The 24,980-nt window shown below is 42.6% G+C and overlaps 2 long non-coding RNA genes across 2 annotated transcripts; both read left to right on the top strand.

The window, feature by feature from the left end:
• The first annotated feature begins 6,512 nt into the window (after positions 1 to 6,512).
• LOC148052349 (uncharacterized) lies at positions 6,513 to 9,199 on the top strand. Its single transcript, XR_015698908.1, has 3 exons — positions 6,513 to 6,581; positions 8,267 to 8,390; positions 9,071 to 9,199. It is a non-coding gene; the product is annotated as an uncharacterized LOC148052349 (long non-coding RNA).
• Positions 9,200 to 19,120: 9,921 nt separating this feature from the next.
• On the top strand, positions 19,121 to 24,576 carry LOC148052348 (uncharacterized). The gene is made up of 3 exons (XR_015698907.1): positions 19,121 to 19,402; positions 21,173 to 21,265; positions 23,270 to 24,576. It is a non-coding gene; the product is annotated as an uncharacterized LOC148052348 (long non-coding RNA).
• Positions 24,577 to 24,980: the final 404 nt, after the last annotated feature.

The raw sequence follows: 24,980 nt of genomic DNA, 5'->3' as shown, positions 1-24,980 counted from the left end.
GGCCGTAACGGATGGGGCTTCGGGGAGGTAGCATTTCATCCATATTTTTATGGTAACCTTCATAATCCAGGTATGAAGCGACTGCAAACCAGAAGCAAGCACTGACTTCCTATCAAACTGTCAAAGAAATAATAAAATCCCTGTCACCAAGACACTGGTGGCAATCCTCGCTAGACAGAATAAGGAACCTGCTTAGGCATGAATGAAATTGTTATGGAGTCATTGTCGAGAACAAGACTTTTATAACACTTTTATATCCGTGGAAATTAATCTAATTTGTTTCCCGTTTTAATTAGCCTCTTTATGTCACACCCAAGTTCCATTGCTTGCAAGAAAAAAAAAAGAACTTGCTAATAAACAGATTACTCTTCAGTTAGAAAACAGCAGAGAGAGAATTTTAATTTAAAAACAAAGAGAGAGAAATGTTTTAAAAGAAAAATGTTATTTCTTCCAAATTATAAAGTGCTGCTCTCTGGTGTAACATTATTATTCTGTGTAGCAACTTATTAAATGAAGCAATTTATGGTAGCATCTCTGAAAAATGCTATCCTTTATTGAAATGAAAGCGAGTAATAGCATAAGGACTGCAAAATAAAAAGGCAGAATATCTTCTTTAAGACCATTACAAAAATACATGTATTGTCTATTTGACAATCAATACACTACCATAAAATAAAATGGAGCTGTGGTATCATCATCATAATTTCTATTTCAAATGGTTTGCTGAGAGCCAAATTGTGTCTTTTACGGAAAAGAATGACAAATGGTTTAATTCAATATCACACGCATGTGTATATGTGAGCTGAAATTCTGTTGCAACTCAAAGCTGTTAGGCAAATATTTTAGGATCATCACAAGTTTAAAAACAACAGACATGTGGGAGTACATCCATTTATTTACACTTGTACTGACTTAAAATTCAAAATGTTATTTGATGCTTTTAAAGTACTGCTGTGGGATGTTAAATTACTGCTGAATTCTTACTGTTCTGAGATACCTTTCAACCTGCCAAGATGCATGATGATGATGATGATAATAATAATAACAGCGGTAGTGCAGGGATCTTTAAAATAATGCGGGGCTCATTCCTGTAAGATAAATACCATTTTCACTAACCCCCGTTTTATGATTCAGCATTTCTGATGCAACAGAGTGAAATAATGAAAGTAAAATAACAACAGGTTTGTGTGGGATGGGAAAAGGAAAATGAGCACGTGCATTGTCAGAATTTCTGCAGAAATTGTAGGAAAAGAAAGCTCTTATAAATGGCACTTCCCTCCCCCCTCCACCCCGGGAAAATTCCTCCTCTTGTTTTTACTATTCACTACATTTCCTTCTTCTGTTCCTTTTTCTGATCTCGTCCTTTTGTTCCCCTTCCCTCCTCAGATGCTTCTCCTTCCTCCTCGCAGCGGGAGGCTCCTGGCAGCTGGGGACGGAGAGCCACGGCCACGGGATGGTGCGGGCCTTGCCGGCAGGTGAGCTGCTGCTGGCCAGGGGCACCGGCGCCCCAGGAGAAGGAAGATGGGAGCCCCCAGTTTGCTGCCATGTACGTACGGGCCCTGTTTCACTCCCGCCTTCCGCTTTGATGCGCCTCTTTCCCAGGGACAGGGTGGGTGCGAAGCCCCTGCATGTGGCGCTGGGAGCTTTCTACGCCTTGCTCAGGGCTGGTGGAAGGAGAAGAAGGAGGAGGAGGAGGTGAGATGGCAAATGCGTTCTCAGGTGAGGATGGGGGCTATGAGCCACCCCTCTTGGCCACGCTCGGCACAGGCTGGGAAGCAGAGATGTAGGTGCTGCCTGCTACCTGCCTCCCATCTCCATCTGACAAAACACTGAGCTCAGTGAGGGTCCCTCCGGCCGCCAGGCATGGCCACGGCTACAGGCAGTGATAATCACACGCTGCCCCACAGAGATGGAAGGGAGAGGGCTTTTTTGCCTCCCTCTTACCAAAATAGTTCTATCGCCCACGGACACTTTGTAAGTATCACCACTCGGCCGCAGCCTCGCTGGCACAGCATTGCAAGAAATCTTGGCTTTGATACGGGATCAGAGGTCGCCGCTGCAGGGGCTGATTATTAAACAGCTAAATCTATTTAAGACGTAGTTCGTCAAAAAACAGTAGTGTACTTGCGGCCATATAAATGAGTGAGAAAGTACGCCAGTTAATGCCTGCATGTACTTTCCCCCGGCACAAAGCCCCAGCTCCGCGGGCGGACGCAGGTGGCTGCCATCGGCGAGTCGCCTCCAGCCCCGCGGGTCTGTCACTTCTCCGGGCACGGCCTCTGCTCCTGTCACACCCCTGTCCTCCGAGTGGAAACTACGGAAGAAAGCGCCGTTTGTGCCTTGCTTTCGCCGACGTTGCTCCAAGGAGGCCTGCCGGCGTATGTACTGGTAGTAACGGGGCCTCCCTGGGGCCTGAGCCGGAGGCTCCGGGATGGCGCGGGTTGGAAGGCTGCCCCGCGGGCACCGGGGTGTTTGGCCGCGGTGGTGCCCGGGGTGCGGCCCAGCCTGGGGATCCTCGTACGCCCTCTCTCACCTACGGCGTCAGCACAGACGTACGCGAGAGGAAAACCTCCCCAGGGGGTGGGCGGACACCCCCGCCCCGCAGCCCTGGCCAGGGTCAAGACCGGAGGGTACACGCCTCTCCCCCGGGGCGGCTCCGGGCACTTCGCCGGCAGCGGCGGCCGAGTCACCGCCGTCCGTGCGGCCGCAGGCCCGGCGGGGCAGGTGGCGGGGCCGCCCCGATCCCCCCCCCCCCGCCCCCGGCGTCCGCAACGGGCGCCGCCCGCCCGCGCCTCCGCCGCGGCCCGCGGCGCCGCCAGGGCGGCGGCGGTGGCGGCTGCCGGCAGGGGGCGCTCTGGCTCCGGGAACGCGCCGCCGCCGCTCCGGCCGCGTCCCGCTCCCCGGCCCCCCCGCCGCGCGGCGTGGCACGGCGCGGCCCCGCGGGGACGGGGACGGGGACGGGGACGGGGGCAGGGGGACGGGGTCGGGCGGCTGCCCCGCACGCCCGGCAGGTACCGCCGGTTCGCATCGCAGCGCGGGCTGCCGCGGGGGAGCGAAGAGGTTACGACCCGCGGGGCAGAGCCCGGCCGCCGGCCTGAGGGGCCCGCCCGGCGGCGGCGCCCCGCGGCCCCCCGGCAGGTGCGGCCCGGCCCGGCCCGGCGCGGCCCGCCCCGTCAGGCCGCGGCCCCCCGGCGCAGCTGCCACAAGTGGCGCCGGGCGGCGGCGGGGAAGCGCAGCCACCTCGCGGGGCGGAGGGGCTGCCCGGCCCCGGCCCCGGCCCCGGCCCCGGCCCCGGCCCCGACCCGGCGGGGCGGGCGGGCAGGCGGCGGCGGCGGCGGGCCCGGCGGAGCGAGCCGCTGGGAGAAGTTAGTGACGAACGTGCGCGGCCCGAGGCTGCAGCCGGCGGTTTTCTTTGTGCGTTTGTCAGCACTTTGGGTGACATTCCTTCCTCCGCGCAGCTGGCTGGCAGTGCTTCCCTTTTTTATTGCTGGAAGACATTATTCTAAACAAGAGGAAAAGAAGAAAAGCCTTTGTAATTTTTACAAAGGTTTTTTAGAACATACTGGTTTTAAATGACAGTCGAAAAACTATTATTTTTTTTTAATTGGTGAGTTTCTTAGCATCCAGCTCTTTCTGTAGTGCAGAGAGATATTCCAAAGAGATACTTGATTTCTTTGACCATATCTTTGATCATAGCTCATAATTACTACCTGTATACACCTGTGCTCCTGTGTATCTTTCGAGAGTCAGTAACAAAAATTGTCTTTATTAAAAGCCTTCCAAAACAAAGACTAAAAAGGACAGAGGAAAATACGATAACCTAGCAGCCAAAGCACTCTGTCCTCTTACGTACGATCCAAACATTTTGGACCAAATCCTTAGCGATATAAATTGGCGTAGTGAACCTCACTGATTTACCTCAGCTGAAGACCTAATTCCAGTGCACGACATACTCAGAATATGTAAAAGATATTCCAGAGACACAAAAAAGCATGGTTTTGCATTGCAAGAAAAATCAAACTAAGCTAGACTAAACCAAAATAAATTCTTATTCTGTACTACAGTAATTATCTGTAGTGACTGCAAATTCTTTGTTTCCCGTGCACACAGGCATGTGTTTAACCAGAAGCTGTATGTGATGCTCTAAAATGAAAAGAAGTAATTTCTTGTTTGATTTTTTTTTTTTTGGTGATAAGATGTGCATTTATTTCACTCTAGGATGTGTGAACAAATCTTTATGAAATTAAATGCATTCTGCTTTATTATTGCATATCCTGTAAAGGCTTTTAGTGACTTCATCATTTCAAGTGGCTTTACCATGCGGGGCTTAATAGTCACATTTTTAAAGTTTTATTTCTGTGTTGTTTTACTTGCCTGGTCAAATTTATCCAGCGCAGCATGGTGATCAGGCAGCATTTCAGGTAGCGGCTTATCAGTTATTTTAATAGGAGGTTTCCCAAATCCCCCCTGGAATGAATGTTCTTTAGGAGAAGAAGTGGGTTCCCCCTGCTCAAAACCGATCGCCCTGCTGACTTCCTTCCCTGGGTTTCGTCAGTAATTTCTCTAATGTGTCAAGCCACTTTGCTACAAAATAAATATTCAGAGATGGGGAGGGAGGGGGGGAGAAGGGAAGAAAAAATAGGCCTCCCAGTGAGCTATTGATTTGAAATGTGAAACATTTTATTGATACAAGAAAAACCCAGACATAAGGAAGCAGTTTGATATTGCACAATATTTGAAAAAAATCGTGTGCATCTGTTTAGCACAATATACTGCATAATGACAGCAATCTTCCCTGTTTGTATCTATTCATCTGATTATACAGCGTAACAATTCTTTTTGCTACACATTTATTTACTAAAGGATTTTTTTTAATGGATAATAAATTAGTAAATCAGATACCATGTGCTTGGGAAAATACGTTAGTTGACTCCCTACACACGAGATAGTTGCAATTCGTATTTTATGTGATATTCAGCGATACTTGCATATACAGATGAAGTTACGTGCTTCCCTTGTGGCGAAGACAAAGGAAGTTTTAAATCACTATTTAGTACTCTTTCATCTAGGCACACGTTATTTTGAAAAGCTTCAGTTTTTAACACTGCAATGCAGCACTGATGTAATGAAGAGCTTTGACTTACTTGAAGTATAACCCAGTGGCCTTCTTTTGATGCTTTTTCCGTAGCTATTTCTGCTACAGCTTCCTGTCCTTGACCCAACGATACATTGTGAAGTTCTCCTGAGTCAATGGTAAATTCAAACTTGTTCCCTAAACAGAACAATATACTGTACTACTTCGAGCCAAATAATGAAGTGTTCAAACAAGCATGTGTTCCACACACAGTGTTTAAATGGCACCGCATCGCATGAGTCACTGAAGTAAAAAAACCAGCCCTCAAAAATATAGTTTCAATAAATCAGCTGAGCTAGGATATTGTATTGCTTTCTGGCTAGGTATTCTGTATTAGCAAAATACTGCTGTGTCTGAAAAGCGACCCAGAAGTGGAACAATTGATTCCTGCTAATGGATTCCCTACCTATTGCCTATATAAATATTTCAATGCACACAGAAGTGGATACGTTAGAAATGTATCTAAAGAAAAAATAAGAAATGAAATTAATGTCTCGCTAAAGGTAACCTGACACACAGGCAACACAAGGGGCTAAAGTCCTTACACGGGCACCGGGAGGTAGTTTGGTCAGAGGAGGATTAGCGAGTTTTCAGGCTGTCTAGGCAGTAGGGCAAATCTGTTGCTCAAGTATACTTACGCGAAGTTGATGACTTGCGCCAGTAAAATGCAGAGGAGCAGACAGCTACCTCTTGTTTCAGAAAGCAGGCAGCGTTCACCCAGGCAGCTGTCTGAGTCAAGCACCGTAACGTTCGTCAGATAGTATGTGTTCCAGATGTAATGCCGTCTGTGCATTAACATGTGACAGCACTTGGCGGTAATGGAAAGGCCTCATTTATTTCTCTGGTTGTGGTAGTTACAATATCTAAGACCAGTGGTACTGCTAACTAATTTGGTAGGAACTGCTTTTATTTCATGGCAAATGCTGTGTTTTCTTATGATTGTTAGTAAAAGGGTCTAGTCCAGACTAATCTAATGGTTCAGAATCGATAACGGGAGCAGTCCAGGAGACAGACACTACTGGGGAACAGCACTACCTTCTTTGAAAGTTTTTGTGAACACTGGACACATTTTGTTTGAAGTTACATTTAGGCAAAGTCCTCATAAATTAAGAATTACGGTTGACAGAGCCTCGGGGAAAACAACAGTTAAGGTGTAAGACCCATCAATGGGGCATAATATTTTATCATGACTTCTATCTGGTAGAGATCCAAGTACAACACACGTTAGGGTCACTCGCAGTGCAAAATCTGTCCTTCAAAGGGCGAGGCTTGTAATGCAAACTGACAGCACAAGTCATCCCGGCCGCTCTGCTGTCTCACATCGTTATCATCGGATTCAGGAGAGAACTTTTTGCTTTTCATTCTTTTAGAAATTTCTCTTTTCTGGACATTCCAACTCCATCGCTTCTGCGTGTCCTTTCCAGGAGCCTTCAGTATCTCTGTTAAGGTAACAAAATTCATTCATCGTTGTCCGTGCTTGAAAAAATACTATGTAGAGCCAGTACATTTGAGCACAAGCCTATGGATTTTGAAAATCAATGTAACTATAATCCTTGATTTTTAAAAAACAGTCATTATTATAGACACACAGTACCCTGATTTCTCTCCATGCAGAGTTAGAGAGAAAATCAAGTAACCGTTGAAACAGTGGTCAATGTAAATTCAGGGAGTTCACAAACCATCAGATTCTTTTTTTGTAACTAGAAGCTTTAGGACAGAACAGCTGTGAAATTAATAGAAAATATTTGTAAAATACTTATCAGTCTTTATTTTCACAAAAGCTTTGGATTTTATTTGTGGCCAAATTCCCCATTTAAAACATTTCTAAAGCTTTTAAAACCATGCAATACAGACTCTGGGTATCATAAGCTTAAATCATACACATATAGAAATGTTCCTCATAGTACATGAATCCGTTCACAGGCGATGATTAAGTGTGTCAGCTTGCAAGACCGCCTAAACCTTCACCAAAATACGGACAAAATTCTAAATGTAAGGCTTTTCTGAAATGTCTGCCTTCACAAATTAAATGTGGACTTTTGTGTGTAAGCCTTTTAGTATGTCAACAAGGCTAGAAACACTGAATTGTGCTGAGAAAGAGTATTAATACAATATTCCTAGGCTGGTTGAACTCTGATTTCTCTAGAAGAAGAACATTTTCTCTTAAAAAAATGCCAGATCCAAGATACATGGTGAAATGCTTAAAATTTTAGAAGTCTGTAAGAACCAGATGTAAATTTTCTGCTGTTGTAAAAACAAAAAGGGAGCTCCACACCATTATTTATCGCGTTGTACAGGGATGTGCTGTGTTCTGTTACTTGGTATTTAATCCAGAAATGCATTCAGCTATGTATTAGTAGTGAGCACTGAGTTATAAGCTATCAGAGCAGCAAAAGATAGGACAGAAATAAACTGTTGGCTGCAATTGCCCCTCTGAAAAAGAACAGGAATTTTGAGAGGGGAGGGAAGGAGTTTCCTTGTCCCCGGTGGAGTTTATTATTCTCTGGAAACAGGTAAATCAACCCTGGCTCATGAAGATACTTTAGAATCGGAAATGTTTTGCCTTTGAAATGTACCAGATTACATGTCATTTCAAATAGTGTTCGTGGCGAAGATACCCCTGGGACCACCTTACAAGAGCTTTATTTCTTGCCTGCAAATTAGTCAGTTCAAAACACTTCTCCTCTCATCTCTGCCTTCAGCTCTTAATACCACACACTCCATTCGTAAAATAGGGGATAAGAATGAAAAGACCCTGAATACAATAGTGCAATTAAAAAAATAAAACAAAAGACTGTAAAGGCAAGAACAAGACGGGTTTCAGGCGACAAGGAAAAGAATGAAATTTTTGGTGCCTTTTTGGAGGCATTTCAATAAACCCTCTTTTTTCCGTTTCAGCAGGGGCTCATTGAAGCAGCTCTGTTTTCCAAGTGGCAGACAGACAATAGCATCTAAATTATTTTTAAGAAAGCACTCATAGCACTAAGCACCCACTACTACGAAATGCGTCTTAGAGGAGAAGGGTGGAGGAAGAAGAAAGGTCAACAAATGTATCAAGTTCTTTGTGTAATGCCTCACTGACATTTTCCGACTCCCCCAGCTGGCTTTTATTTTTTTATTTTTTTTTTTCAGAATCCCGGTAAAATGCAGTAAAGGATTTAAGGTTATCGTCTGTCACTCTCTAACTTCTGACATCTCTTTATAACAAGAAAGAGTCACAGCCAACTGTAACAGGAGGGCAACACAATGAATCCTGGTAAGACAGGGAAGGGGGGAGGTTCAACTTTGCTGCCCCTTTGCCCCTATTTCTTCCTCACAGAACAGAAGTGCCATCTGTTCCTAGCCCTAACATGCATGCATTTGATTTCCATTCAGTAATAACTAATACAGGAAAAAGATTATCAAGTGATCTAAAGTGCTATCAGCATTAGCAAGTCTCTCCCATCCAGTGTTTTGTCCGCACCTCCAAAGATCTGCAGATGAAATGGATATGGGCAAATGCCTTAATTGCCTAGAATTATTCTGTTCTCTGGTAGAGGACCATATGGTCAAGGTGTGGAACATGACCAGGCAAAGGATATTTAGGTGCTTGGGTCAGAAAGAGATTTAGGAAAATCAAACGAGAGGATGGATGTTTAGATTCTCCAACCTGAATTCAGCACACCAATCTCTATTACTTGGTGCTGTAATACATCATCATAATAATGCAAAATCATGTCACAGCATGTTGCATGATGCTAGACAGTCAGTGTTAAAGTATGAGCCTGTTTCAAAAGTATCTGTAAAAATGGTTCTTGGGTTTCACAGTCAAATCTGTCGCATTCACAAGTAAAAGGCCCAACACCACCAAAACCACCAAACACCTTCCAGTCCAGCAAACTCAGTTTAAGATCTAAAAAACCAATGAGAACATCTTTTCTTCATAACTCACTGCAGGGGCGGAAGACCCCGTGGATCCCTCAGTCATGCCCAGGTATGCCTGATGTCTTATTGCTGAAAGTAATGGGGTGCAGCAGCAGATGTCAGCGAAGGAAAGGTGCCTACAATGTGCTGTTTGCAAAGCAAGGTAATGATTAAACAATAGGTGCAGTGGGATTTCTCTGTCCCAGCCCTTCAGGCATTTCAATGCTCTTTCCTCTTGCTGTCTATACCTGATTATTTTAGCAGTCTCTCATTTCTTCGTCTTCTCATCTTTTCCCCCTTTGCTGCTGCTGCCTGTCCACCTTGTTACTTAAAGCACTTCTATGGCCAGAGATTGACCATGTTGTCAGGTGCCAGATTTCTTCCCAAGGGCTGGGGAAGGACCTCAAGCATGGGAGAAGCATGGCCAGAGCTGTTATAATGTAAATAAACTTGTAAAATGGTTCAAAGCCAAGAAAGTGGCTAGCAAGTAGCTATGCTTTAGACTAGCTTATTTTGCGCAAGTCAAATATTGCTTAAGCTGTATCTGAAATCTGAAGCTGATCTGTCTGGCAAACCTACTGATGTCTACATTGTCAAAATACATGAGACAACATTTCATTTCTCCAAATTTCCATTACTTTCATTGCCTTAGTTTCTTTCTTTTCCTCCTACACCAGGATGACATTTTTGAAGCGTACTTCTAAGAGCATAATTTGATCAAATGATCCGAGGGAACTCCCTATAGACATCCATGATTTAATGCCAGATCTGTTCTAAAGGTTGGCATGCCTGACAATGGCAATCGGTTTAACCCCAGTTAATTTTTAGATAATAAACATAGCGTGTTTTTTCTGAGTCAGGACTGTATTTTGTTTACACAGCTCAATCAGAGATGTATCAAATAAAGGCAGGGTCCAGCCATGGGTGGTGGTGAGCAGTCTGAGCACCCCAACCTCGACCAGAGCAGAAGGTGCTCGGCACCTTGCTGGAGTCAGCCATGGTGCATGCCCTCGTGCGAGATGCTTGTAGGTGACTTCCAGATGACCTCGAGGAGACTGGGCAGAAGCTCACTCTTTGGCTGATTTATGGTTCAGTACAGTAGGTACTCTGTGCTCTGAAAACAAGCAGGGTCACCAGCTGAATCGGAATTTCTTTTTCCTCCCTTTCCCTTCTCCATTTGGGATTTCACTTCCCGGCTCACAGTGCGTGCACTGGAAGCCAAAGAAGCCTCTTTTATATTAGGTTAGTATTTTCATCCTAGTCCTGACTCACATCCGTGCAGGCTTTGGGCTCCTTGGCTCTGTACCCATTTATCGCTCTTTTCAAAGGGAAGAAGGAAACTCTTGGTATGGGTGCAAAACTTAGAAGAGATCTGCGCCGAATAAGAGCAAGAACACAGCTGCACAAGACTCAGCATACTTCTCACAGACAAAATGCAGTGAAGGAAAAGATGGCACTTTAAGCTAAATCAGAGATCATTATACAATACTTTTTCCATTCAGCTTGTTCTAGGAGGAATATGTACATGCGGCAGCAGCACTTGGGACATGAAGAGCTACTTTGAAAGTAGACGCCGTTCCTGGTATTTGAGATGAGGATGGATAGTGGAGAGTGAGAAAATTGGCTGTCCCTGCTGAGGTGCTCCCCAGCCACAGCAATGTCTGTGAAATCGTGTGCTTCTGTCCTTAACGAGAAAGCAGCCTCGACCGGCTGAGAGCAACCTCAGTTCGTAGGAACCGTTTCAGACTGACATTCGTTGCCCGAGGAGGAAGTTTCCAGGGGTCTGGCAGAGCCAGTTAGCAGCATGAACAGCTCAAGCTACAGCAAGGAGACCCGAGCAGATGTACGCGAACCTGTCCGTATTCCCTCCTACTGTGGGGATGCAGGAAGGCAGGCAACCAAGGCCTGAAAATCATCGGACAAAGGACTGTTCTGTGGGCTGCGTGGCCACATGCACAGGTACACAGACACAGAGTCAAATGGGAGCTCGTGCAGGGTTCATGCTGTACTGGGAGAGCTAACTGGGCTGTGAAAGTAAGATTTTCTCTTTCAAACAGACCAGTGTAAATGACAGTTGAGGGTGTAACGCAGGCGGTCAGGTTCTTTACGCTCAGCCTCATGTTGTCAGAGGGTTTTGCTCACTGCACTGCCCTGTGAAGTACAACAGTAAAAGCCTGTGACAGGAGGGAAAGAAAGGTGTAAGCCAGTGGTAGCACTAGATTAAAACAGCAGCACGCAAACACACTGACCTCTTCCTGAGTGGTAACCTTGAGTGAGAGCTAATTCACTGGATTGATTTTATTCAGCTTGTCCATGAGAAAATAGAGCACGGCAGCATTGACTGAAACTGGCCAAAACTGCTTGCGAGCTTCAGTGATCTTTATGGTGTTTATTTCAGCTGCCAGGTCCTTAAAGATATTGGCAATGTTAAGATGTAGTATTACACTCAAAGTCTTCTTATTGGCAAAAGGGTATTGGCAAAAAGCACAATATATATGGATCTAAGAATTTATTGTTAGTTCTGTTAATATTTTAAACAGTCTAATAGTCAAAATTACTTAATGAATATAGGAAGGCCTGATTAAAAATAGAGTTAAAATTGCTACACAAAAATTTCCCTGTTCTCTAGTGTTGTGCTTACTCCTCCAGTGCTCCTTTGGGTCTTAAGATTGACACTTCTTTCTCAAAAGGAATGGGGGAGTATTACGGTGAGTCATCACCAGAAGGAGTGTGATCTTCATGGGAGGGGGATGTCTTTCTCCTCAGTCTGGTGTCTGCTTGGATTTAATTTCATATGTTTTCTTAACACTATCAGCTTACTGTGATTAACTGACTGATTTGTATCATCTGTGTCTGCACTCTTCTCTGCAACTTATTCTAGAGCTATAGGCAGTTCAGTCCACAATGAATAACCATTTGTTATTACTATAAACTAGAGTTAAGCTAAACCAAATCTAGTCAAGAGTACCTCACAGCTGGAGGTACACATGGCTATCACAGCTAAGAAGTTAAAATCTACTTAGGCCCAGACAAACCCAGGGAATTGCTGAGACTCTACGCTGTCATGTCAATACAAACCTTGTTGCTTTTTACTAATAATGGCAAAATCACGTTTCCTGGGCTCGAAAGTGCCTTTGGATAGTCTGTGAGTTGCACAGTTCAGCAAGGATTTGCAAACCCTTCTATGACTGCAGAATCATGACTGAGCAGCAGACCTTGGAAGCATTCACACTTTCCTGCCTTCTCTTGGATCACGATAATCTGTATAGGTCTGATTGACCTATATTTCTCCATTGCCATCAGGGGACCAGCTAACAGAAAGTGTTTGATTTTCATCGCCAATATAATTTGCACAATTGGGAGGAATACTGTGATTATTAAAATGAGAGCTATAGGTTATAGAGCTAAGTTAAAAATTCCTGTAGCTGTAGGAGACCATAGTGTAACCTATAAGGGTATAGGACAATTCAGATCTCATGCTTGAATCTAAGATACATCACACACAGAGAGACACACCCCACCCCACCCCCCCATCGGGCAGGTTTTACACATGAGGTAATTCACAACAGTTTCTAGAATTGGGTCTGTACACAAACTCAAATAGATCCTATATATAAGATTAGAGATTGTCATAGTCACATCTGGTTAACTTTTGAGCTAAGCAATCATCTGAAGACTGGCAACTAATATCATCACATATCTATTGCATATTTCAATGCTATTTGCTGGCATTCTTCTGAAAAGACTCACTGGAATATACAGTTTTCTTTGACAATCTGTGTTCACAGATGTACATCTTTAATATCAGAAACACTTGTTATACATTTCCAAAATTATCTGATCAGCTTCTTGGTAACAAAAAGAACTTTTCCATCAACTTGATGCATGACTACATATCTTACATATATGCAGTGTTTCCACCATATGCTAAATTCAAGATGGTTTAAAATACCTCCAATACAATAGTACACAAATGGTGCCTTTATTTAAAAAATATGATTTTCCATGGCAAAAAAATGTATACCTTGTTGATCCATCTTTTCTTTTATGTTTTATAAGCACTCAAAGTTTCAACCATACTTGTAAATGTATGTATATTTTAATGTTACAAGTACAGTCTTTCATATCTTGGTGATCTGTTAAGTGTGGTCACTCTCAATGAGAGGACATACAGTCCTCCTCAGCTGGAGGAACCTCACCTCGAGAGTGCCACAGCCTCCCAGGGTCCCTCCGCCAATATTTCACCACCCGCATGGTAAAAAATTTTTCCTAATCCCTGGTCAGAATTTCCCATGCTCTGACTTCTGCCAGTTGCCTCTTTCCTGGCCTTGTGCACCTCTGAGAAAAACCTGGCTTTGTCCTCTTCTCTGTAGCCTCTTATGAAGTATTTTTAGACGGCAATAAATCCCCTTGCCCTCTTGGTCTTTTCAAGGCTGAAGAATCACAGCTCCCTCAGCCTCTCCTCACATGCTACCTGCTCCAGCCTCCACTGGATTAGCGCCAGTAGGTTAATGTCTTTCTTGTACTGTAGGAGATAAAGTAATTAAATTCATACTTTTAATTTATAACATTTATTTTTGTTCATATACTTACTGATAGTGTAACACTTTTAACCTCTTCTACAGCTGTGCCCTCTTCTTGAGTTTTATGCTGTTCAGTTGGATGTGCTCCTACTTCAGCTTTCAATTTCCCTCCTCTGAAGTCCAAATTTCTACTTGCATTGCCAGTTCTTCAGTTACCTCTCTTGCCACTAACCAGACAGCCCATATTTCAGCACATTATAGGCTTTTCAAGAGAAAAATTTAGATTTGTTTTTTTTCTTTTAATTTTGCAAAATCTCGTTCTGCTTCCTGGATACATCTGCAAGAAGCTGGAACCCAAGGGTATGGTCCCCTCTGAAGAGCTGAATAACACACTGGCCTTGGGCCAACAAAGTTTAGTAAGGAGAATACTTCTAAAGAAGATCAGGATTTGAAAATTGGGAGAGTAGCAGAGTTCTTCTGAGTTTGCCTCTGTGAAATTTTTGACAGCATTTGACTCTGCAGTGCTTCGGTATGGAGTGCTCCTGAGTTTCCTCTGCAGTCAATGAGAACAGAGGGTACTCAGGACTTAGCAGAAAGTATTCTCCCTTGTGAAAGATCAAGCTCTTGAAGAACCCCCCGCCGTTAGGAATATGACCTCTTCAGGTACTTAAAATTATTTAATTAGCATTATAAACGTTAGAAAGAACACAGTTGACAAATCATTCTAGCTAAGGTAATGGAGCTATAATTGCAGGTGTCACAGAATTTAGTACAAAAGATGGTGTTTCCAAAATTTGTTTTTTAAGTATTTTAAAAGGCTGTATAAAGAAGGGAAGCAAGCAAGCTATCAGGCAGTGGTTCTTTTTTTCCCCTCAGTGGTTTTTGTGGACTAAGAATAGAGGGAACACGTAGCAAGCATCTTGCTATTAAATTTGCCCATGACAAATAGTGCAGCTGCATGTAGTGTGCAAGAACATCTGTAGAATCACGACACATGCAGAATCCTCCACGCTAAGAGCGTGACATTATACTGAAAACAATTCAGTTGTAAAAGCAATATAAATCCATTTTATATAATCTTTCTCCACCTTCTCCTCCTCCTTCTCTTTTGAATTATGTTAACTAAAGGATTCTGTCACTCCTTCATGGCATCAGTAAAAATCACAATATAAAAGTGACTAAGCATTTCAGGATTGTCCCCTTCTTTCATTAACAGCTAGAATGCAAGTAAGTCTTTTCTGAAGAAACAGAAAGTTTAAAGAAGAATAACGAGTGGCAGAAATGCACTAGACAGCAGAGCTTACTCCAAGTGGAACTTGACACAGTTTGCAGATGCAATTTAACTCTTCAGAAATCAAGGGGTGAATTTCTGTTTCTCTGTATCTTGTGCGGTTGTTCAGTTCAAAGTGAGCAGTAGGATTGCTACCAGTCTTTTCTTCACCCTTGTAAATGACTGCACGAAGTACCGTGATACGGAAAAATATGTCCAAAATGTATCAATTTTTAAAGTAAGGGGAACCTCCTTGTCTGGGATTTTGTGAGTTCCCACAGCTTACCGTTCAAGCGCAGCTATTGTGGAATTTGGTAAAAGTTCCTGTAAGCTCCACGCTGTCACAAAGCAGGACTGTGCCTTTTTCAAAATCCTTGAAGGCTTTTATTGTCCCCAAAATGATTTTGACAAAATGTTTGCTTCCTTCTTCTAAATATTCTACAGTTTTCTCTCTGAAATAGTTTCTTGCAATCTTTTTAGATTTATTAAAAAGTAAGACATTTTAGAACAGCAACACAAGCACCGATTTTTGTGTAAGTCTGAGGTTGTCTAAAGACTGTGTGATAACACCATGACAAGGCAAACGCATGCTATTAATGCCTGGATCATCATTAACTTGTTTCTTTGGAAACATCTTACTTTCAGTTGTTAGGACAGCTCAGGCTTGATAACCACCTGAAGCTCCAAGAACATTTCCACATCCTTTACACAGACTGCAAGGCTGAAGCTAGAGGAGTCAGCCAGATGGGTCATAATTTTCAACTCTATGCCCGTTAAATTCCTGCAACCTAACTGCAAAAACACAACCCTTGTGAGAGATTTCCTTAATGATTTTATTGATAGCATACATTTTGAGTTTGCTGACTTGCTGATACTCTTTGGTCAAGTCCTTTGAACTCTGCTTCATTTGCCATCTGAACAAAGCCTTGTTTTCCTATTTCAGAGACATACTGTACGTAAATGAGAAGGCTTTTAAAGCACTCTGATGATAGAAAAGATATGCAAGTACAACTGATATCACCTGACAACATTTTCTTACTATTAAGGGTGTATTTATCTCTTAATTAAATTAGATATGATTTAATAATGCAATGATAATAATGCAATCCACTTCCCAGTTTGCATGTTCAGCAACCGCTTGCACAAGATATATAATGAAAGTATAGGACGAGAGGAAACGGCCTCAAGCTGCGCCAGGGGAAATTTAGGTTGGATATTAGGAAAAACTTCTTCACCGAAAGGGTAGTCAGGCATTGGAAGAGGCTGCCCAGGGAAGTGGTTGAGTCTCCATCCCTGGAGGTATTTAAAGGACGGATAGACGTGGTGCTTGAGGACATGGTTTAGTGGTGGACTTGGCAGTGATAGGTTAGCGGTTGGACTCGATGATCTTAAGGGTCTTTTCCAACCTTAACGATTCTATGATTCTGTCATTCTATGATAATCATGTGCAGCGCCACAGCAGAAAGGAATATCATACGCCCTGCAAAGCAGTTACCGAGTTGGAAAACGCTTTTATTAACTGTTCAGTATCCAGAACTTTCACGTGGAGAAGCGCACATTCAGTGGCCAGATGTTACTGCAGTCAGCTGGGGCCACTCCGAGCTAGAAATGAGTGTCTGAGTGATGCGTCCCGCTCACTAATCCTTCCACCGGTGGTGCTTGTCTTTAGCCAGTCTCTTCGGTAAATGGTCCAACAGAGGTAAACAGCTCGATGTAGTCCTGGGCTCCAGCCAATAATATAAACAATGGTACAATTTTTAACAGGTTAGCGTGATAAGGAATTGTGGGAAAATGTACCAGAGAAAGCTACATTTATGTGGTATATAAAACACAACACTAAAATTCCCCTCTTGCAGCTTTACTTTAAATAAATTGAAGAGTATTATGGTGATTTTAAAAGTTTTATTTTATTTTTCTCGTGATGTAGACACAGTGATTCTTGGAGAGTAGACACATACACATGGATACATTCACCATGGATAAGTGATTTGAAAAATACAGATTATGAAATAAATACATTTCTAAAAAATAAACATTTGTTTTAGACCCAAAGGAGCCAAATTCAGCATCAAAATTATTATTATTGTAGCTGATGTAATTCTTTTAGTTGTTTGTCTTCATTTCTATTTCTGCTGCTGTGAGACTTGTTGTTTACAGCTTCTCAGCCAGAAGAATATCCTGAAGGAGATTACTGTCAGCAGCCAAAAAAGAGTATCAGTAATTCATCCTAAAGCACTGTCAACTTAATTTTAAAATAATTTTTCTGTGTTACGAGTTCAGGCTGAAGTGGTAAATTTGAAAATCCATAAATGAAATTATATTAGTAAAGGAAATACATATCTCTTTTTCAAATATTATGTTTTCCTAAAACTTCATTGTAAGCATAGATTTTAGTAATTAAATCTTCAATTACTAGAAACAGGAGAAAGAAGTAAAATTGTGAACTGTATCCTGTACATCATAGGAAGGTTTAAAATAGAAAAGCTAGCTAACAATTGCCTATTCAACCCTAGTAAATGCACACTGAACATCCAGAGTTATGACTGACAATTTCCTACCATTATTTCTGGGAGGAGCCATATACAGGCTTTGTCAGCCTCCTTCACTGAAGAAAAATTTTGGGGTGCTAATCCCCAGTTGGTGGAGCTAGCTGTGGAGCAGAAATACCAGGATGGCACCCAAAGTATCACATCTCAAAAGGTTCCCAAATTCAGGTCGTACCCACAATGTATCACGCGAACACAGATGTGTTGTGCCATCTGCATGTGGAGGTTTTTAAAGGCTTCACTGTGCTCTGATGAAGTTGCTGTTTGACTTACAGTTATTAACTCTCGTATTTTGGCATTCATGCAGGGAAGCTGTGTGCTGCTGAAGATGCCGAAAAGCCAACAAAAAGTAACAAGTACGTGTAGGACCTTGAACCTTAGTGGAAGCTCTACTGGATGCTTATGCTCCACTGGGAGTGTTTTTGTCAATGGTAGCATGAAATGGTACCTTGAAAGCAGTACCTACCTTTGCTGTGCCAGTTGATTTGTTTAACTACACACAGCAGCTTGTCAGCCTGCCACTGTGCCTGTGCGAGGCAGCTCGTCCCCGAAGGCAATGCCCTGCAGGCAGCGGACTGGGTGCCCTTCACTTCACCTCCCCTGCAGAGCCTTTGATGCAAAAGGCCTAGGGCCAGGAGAAGGAATTTGTTTTGCATTGCTTCAAATGCCTTAGAATTCGATGGTTTCAGGCATGGGGTTTTGCTGAAATGGGTTGTAATGATGAAGGTCATTTATGAATTCAAAAGCTGAATCCAAGCTGGTGTTCTGGTGGCTTCTGAAGCCTTGTTCTGCACAAGTCTTGGATGCCTGTCATGGGTATATTAACGTCTCTGTGTCCACAGTTCAGCTGTGTGTTTCTACTGTCCATAAGCAGATTTAACAGATTCCAAATGGAAAGCAGATTTGCATACAAGCATTATTTGTAGGCTAATGAATGGTATCTGGGAACACGGAGATAATTCTGTTCCTAGCTGTGTTGTGACTCCAGAGCCATCTCCGGGGTTGTAGCAAAGTTTTTCTAGATTTATAATAGCAGAAATGAGTTTAAATTGTGTGTTCCTCTGAGCAGAGCGAGGAGCATGCGTCTGTATTTGTGTATCAGGCTCAACTATTGAGGCCCATAAAAGGTGCGCAGGGCTGCGAGGTCTCCAGCATGTGCAAGGGCTGTCCTGGGGGCCTGTGACAGATGTGAGAGTAACACAGACTCTCATGAAGTGTCCTCAGTCTGCGCTTTCCGAATGATTCCAAACTGACCTCACGCATCCCGAGTAACAATGAGGCTGATTCAAGTTCTTTTGGTCTAAAAGTCCCATTTACAGAGCAGATTTGGAAGTTTTCTGTGGAGAATCAGTGGAAAATCTGGTGAAAGCTACGTCCCTGAGTGCAAGAACAGCAGCCTGGCAGTCAGTGTGCTCTTCTGCACACTGGGGAAAAACGTGCAGAATTCATTGTCCCAGGCCACAGCATATTGCCACGGAAAGAGCGAAACCTCAGCATGCATTCAGACTCAGAACCGCAACCAACATTTACTGAATAGTAGCCACTCTCTGAGTCTCGACACATGATGGAAATCCTTGAATCAAACGCTCCGGGCGGAGCAAGAAATTAAAGATGCTCTTCCACCCTGGGCTGGTGCATAGCACTAGATCAATACCTAGCATAAAGAGCTTTCTGCTTGTCAGTGCAGTGTGGGGGTGGCAGCCGGGGGCGGGGGGACACTCATCATAACAAGCCAAACCAACAGGCAACACTAAGGCAACGTGAGAAAATGAAGGTAGAAATAAAGAAGAGGTGGAAGGTACAGTACTGAGTGGGGCACTGCGACGGCTGAATTTGAAAGCGTTTTGCTTCTCAGCTTGAACTTTTTAATTAAGGAATTTCACAGTAATTTTGACTAAGCTTAGAGAGTCATAATTTCAGTGCTCTGGCTTGCTAAATACTTTCTTGCAGTCTAACTAAACAGCAAAGATTGGAGCCGAAGGAATTCAGTGCATTAACAGCACTTTCTTTCCAGCCTGTGCTGTAGGTAAGTGCTGTCCTGTGGCAACCTTCTTGGGGTCAAGTGATTTAGAGAGCTTAGACAAGGCAGGTAATGTCATAGGCTGGGGCTCAGCATCCCTGTGTGCTCAGGCACAATCCTGAGTAGCAGAGGCTGTGAGGAAATATTTTCTGTCATTTACTAGAGGGGCAGGGGAGGGAAGGGAGGACGCCTGGTAGCTGTAGGAGGGGCAGTAGGTACAGCTAAACTAGAAGGAGGGGAAGGGCTCAGGAATATAATGAGGAGGTGGGGGAAATGACACTGGAATAAAAGGGTGAGTGAGTATATGAGATACCCACTCATCCTGGCCTTCCTCTGTTCAAAGCACTCCCTCAAAGGGTGGGTACAAGACTTGAATAGAGGGGATGGATGTCAAAATATTTCCATAAGGAATATAGTGTAATAAATCAGAGAAAAAGGGCAGAATGGAGGCAAGGAGCAAACGGTAGGAGAATTATTTTTATTCTAAGTGAATGATTATGTCTCCTGGGTGATTACACATCAGGATGGTGGTACGTTGGAGAGGACTGTTCAGCTAGATAGAAAGGAGTGCTCAAATTGCAATTATTGAACTATAGTGTGTGCAAGGGTGTAAATAAGGTAGGAAAGGATCAAATAGCCAAGTTAAAATGCAGCTAGAGTCAACGTGTCCGGGTCACTGGAATCCTTGGGAGTTAAGATAACTATCATACAGGTGTAGGAAGACAGCTTTCAGAGGAAGATACTTTCAATACTTACAGAACATAATCAGAGAGAGCTGATGGAGAAAATAACAGACTATTAAAAAATACTTTGAACATAAATAACTTGCAAGTACTGGGTCAAATACAAGATTGATCATTTCTTCCAAGTTGTCAACCAAAACAGGGCCTCCAGCAAGAGATACCTGCTGTATAACACACACCTATAAAAATTGTACCAGTATAGGGCTGGCGAAAGACAAAGGATGCAATGCCAGTGTACTGTATCCCATTCATTTTATTTCCATGAGCTTAAAGTAGGAAAATGCTTCAGCAGAGTTGCTATGGTTCCTGGGGCATTAAGAAAACACCTTGTGCAACATCAGGAGTTCAGAAAAAAATAGTTGCCATGTTTCCTCGGTAGCTCAGCAGCTGTTTTTACTCTCACTAGCACTTGTAGCTGCCAACTAGCTCCTTCTCTTTTTGACTCAAATAGATAACTTTTAAATCTGAACCAGGTTTAACTTTTATCCATTTGATCCCTGGAGCGGAGGGTTGATCAGTATATGCCAATGATGACTAGATATGTAAGACCAGGCAGGGGCTCTTTGTGTGGGCATGATATTGCTGGGCACTGCCGTCACTTTTTTATTTAGCAATTGTTGTACCACCCATCCGCACAGTGACTGGATCAAGACCTTTTGTTCCTGGAGTGGGGACCTGGAATAATAAAGGTTAAGTTTTAAATTCCTAGTTACAGAAGCTGGTGTGTCTCAGCATTCACTCACTTGTTTTTTTGTAAAAATAAGCAGCATCAGTGGGAAAAACATATCATTTCTCCTCACGTCACTCAAAAGTCAGGGAAAAAACAGATGAGGATTCCTGCACTGAATCCAACAGTCCTTATTTTGCCTCCAAGAGGTTACTGGGAACTTAGTGCTGGGGAATTTCTGAACTCATCTTTGCTCCATGTGGAGCAAGGTCAGCAATTACTATGGGAACCTTTGCCAGTTATGCTTTCAGATGTTTAAAATTACAGTTATATTGCTTTACTTAAATGTTTGTGTTTTATTTGCAGGTGTTTTATGAGAACGCAGAAGGTTACGTCACAGCACCTTTTTTCCATGGGCTGAGGGAGACTGTTCTAACACTCCTAGCTTCTGCTGCCCAGGTACCCTCTGCTGAAGCAATCCTTTGGTACCGTGCGGAGTCGCACAGTGCTGATCAGCTCACGTGCAGCCTGTTATGCCCACTAGTATACGGGAGTATAGCAAGGAAAAGAGAATACCAACGCTTTAGTGGTTTGGTGTCCCTGACAGTCAGTGTAGTAAGTTGGAACAAACTGCAAAAAACTCTGCGTTATTTTCCGTAGCAGCCTGGCAGTCAGAGAGACCCAGGACACGGAGACAGTAGCTGCCACTACCCGCCATTTCCCTCCTTCCCCAGACTAGCTTTCTGGCCAAAGTTAATGATTCATAAGATTCTGCACTGATTTCACTGCGAGCTTCCACATTTGCATAAGTAAAAGCTTATGCAGCTTCTGTAGGGAGATTCTTAGTGAAATTGCAGTACAAAACATTGATATTATGTAATTATAGTAGTTCATCGTAACTTAAATGAAATTGTTACTTTAAACTTGCTCTAAGTGGCTCACAAAGGAACTTTTGTATGACACACCTACAAAACAAATGAGTTAATCACAATATGTGTCATTTTTAATTTTTCACTTTCATTTTTCTTTCAGTCATTCTCTCTTTGTAATTAGCATGAAGACTATCCTTCAGTCAAAACTAGCCACCTGGAAAGTTTCAGCTTGTAATATGCAGCTTTTTTGTGAATTATGAATGTGCAAAAAAAGAGACCTTTCTCCCCACACCCCCTTCCTTGCATAATTCAAATATGAATGAATGAATTTTATTCAGGCTTGCCAAAAAAAATCATATTTCAGCTGATAACAAGCATGAAAAATTTCAGATGAAAGGGTTTTTTTTTTAAAAAAAGAATATTATGAGCATGGGAGAACAGCAGGTTAAGACGGACGTCTCAGTGCAGCCTTAACTGTAACAATTGCTAGCAAGCAAATACTATATCCAAGCACTAAATCTTGCTTTGTGCTGCCCTGGTGCACAGTAGTGGGGTGAGAATAGAATAATAAAAGCCAGTCCCCTTATGCAAACAGCAGGGCATAGCACTCAACAGAATACAAGAAGAAGGTGAGCCTGCCTACTGTTCTGGCTTGCTAACCATATTCCCAAGGTCTGTGGGTTAGTTGTCACCGCTAGCTCCAGTCAGCTATCAAATGCACTTCAAACACTAGCAAGGGCCACGTTTTGGTCCTTTCCAGAAGAACATTTTACCAATTCATTGCCTCCAAATATACAGTTCTATTAAATACAGTCCTTGAAGGAAGTTCATATACGCAACATGGTGGTTTAACAGGTCAAAAAGGGAATGGAATAGCTGCTAGGTTTTTCTGATTAACCATGTATTTTAAAAAATAGAGAGCCATGAAGAAGGTATTCTATGCAAGCCCTGACTTACCTTATTGCTTTTCGAGCAAAGCAGGCACAGATTTTGGCTCACGCCAGTACCACTTTGAAAATGAATTATCACAGGAAAGAAAGATTGCAATCTGGAACATATTTCTGCATCACATTTTCTCTTATTCCTAATACTGCTCTGTTGATAAGCCCAGCTCTCCTCTTCTACCTAGAAAAGAGGATTAAAGAAACATTCATTTACTAACTGTTTATCAAAAAACTGCCCACTACTGTGGCTAAACAGGAGTGAGTACTTCAGTATTACTTTATGGATTCACATCAATCAGAGGATCAACAGAAAGGCTTTGCATGTGGCAAGCCTGGACATAAAAAAATCCCCTTCTATTCCGACACAAGTTGACTTTTACAAGTTGAGTTTGGCAGTAAGCAACCAAAATTGAGTTGTCAGCATCCTCTTGCATAGTGGAAAAAGTTGTTGCTTTCTTGTGCAGATGCAAGAGTTTCTGTGGGAAAACAGAACATAATCACGGTTCTGAATGTCTCTGTGGATTGGTAATGTCTCTAATACATAGATCACTTGTGCAAATTCAGTCCCAGCTGGATGGGAAATTATTGAAAATGGTTGTTGTTTGATTGATATAAAATGAGTTGTCAGCTTGATTCAATGCCTCCAGGGCAGATGTCCACAGCATAATTGGCACCTGTCAGAAGCAAAGAATTCCTTGGTACAGAGTAACAGCTACTCATGCAACCACCCAAAATAATCCTTGCGTGCCAGTGCTCAGAGAAGAAGGCGGGAAAAACAGTTTCTACTTTTGGGCAGGATCTTTTATGCCATAAAGTCAACAAGAGATTTGACGTGACACTTGGTGCGGGCTTTTCCCTGGGATCCTGGCTGGATGCTCTCAGCTCTCCTGCTGTTTGGTCAACACTTGCCCTAAGAATTAGAAGAAAAAACACACGTTTGGTTATTTGTTATTGTTGTCATGCTAAAGGTATATTTCTAAAGAATGGTTAATAAAGAAATTTTTACATAGTTGCTTATTATAAGAAATGTTGTGAACAATTTTATTTTCTTCTGTCTTGAGCAATTCTCCTCACAGCAATAACTTAACCATACGACTAGGGAAATAAGAGAGTGTCTTCTCAGCAAAAAATAAGGCAAAGAAACAGCCAGGACTGACAGTACAGCAGTGTCAGTATTACACTCTTTGCTAACAGTAAACAGTGACCTATTGTTTACCACAGACTGGATTAAAACGGTTTTTTTTCCTATAGGTCACCAAATAGCTGTCATATGGTTATTACTGCCTTTGACTGAGTGTGGTACAGCTAACAACAAGAATGAATTCAATTTCCCATCACCAATCTGTCGAGCTGGCCACTTTCTTCATGGAGCTGGTGCTTTGGGAGGTACCAGCTGAAGGGCTTTCCATTAAAATTCATTTTGCTGTCTTCATCTAGCGCATGGCTCAACTTTCCTTCTTTCCTTTCATCTCTGTTTCCTCCCTTAGATTATTTTTCATTATGCCTCCCCCCCCAACATACACACACTTTGCCTTTCATCTCTATATGTATGCTATTCCAGCACTTGTCAGCCCCAGCAGGAGGGACATGGTAGAACCAAACAATGTGATATGTTAGGTGGAAGAAAATATTATTATCAGATGCCTTAGAACAATCATTTATTGTCACACTTTAAAGAGGTCTGCTATGTTATTTATTTTATTATTCCGTATTAGGTACATGGTTTAATTTTACAGGCATTATTAATCACTAAAATATATTACACTTTCAGCCAGGATGTTAACATTTTAAATGCATTCATCTTGCTTCTTTAAACAGAAACAATGGGCCTTCTGCACTGCCCTCCCTCCCCTCTAGTCAATAAATCCTTTCTATTGATTCAGGAAATAACTTTAAGCACTGTTTTATATTTTAAGTTCCACTAGCCACACTCAGCCATATAATTTTGCTTAATAACGAATGGATCTTTTATTTTTGCTGGTTACTACATGTTTGGTTATCAAACTCAGCTTGAAAGTACTGGGTAGAAGAGCACAAAACCTATAATGTCAGTGAGGCACCACAAGAGATTTCCTAAATGAATGTTACAATAAAATAAAATAAGATATCTGTAAAAAAGTGTGTGTGCACGTGTGTGTTTGTGTATAAAAACCAGCCTCATCAGTAGATGAATGATAAATGAAAAATCCATCAGTGAGTATGGATTCCCTTGAGCCAGCCTGGATCAACAGACAATATGGATTTTTGATAATTCATGGCTTTGCCATTATTCTCTCCTGAAATACCCATTGCAAATCTCAGAGAGATAATTAGAGAATTATCATATTGCTTAACTAAGTAGTGCAAATTGTATTATAT

Source organism: Nipponia nippon, unplaced genomic scaffold (genome assembly GCF_047370975.1).
Source record: "Nipponia nippon isolate SJK-2023a ecotype South Korea unplaced genomic scaffold, ASM4737097v1 scaffold_5, whole genome shotgun sequence".
Classification (NCBI taxonomy): Eukaryota; Metazoa; Chordata; class Aves; order Pelecaniformes; family Threskiornithidae; genus Nipponia; species Nipponia nippon.
Note: the sequence above shows the minus strand (reverse complement) of the source record. Positions and strands in the feature narration are given on the sequence as shown.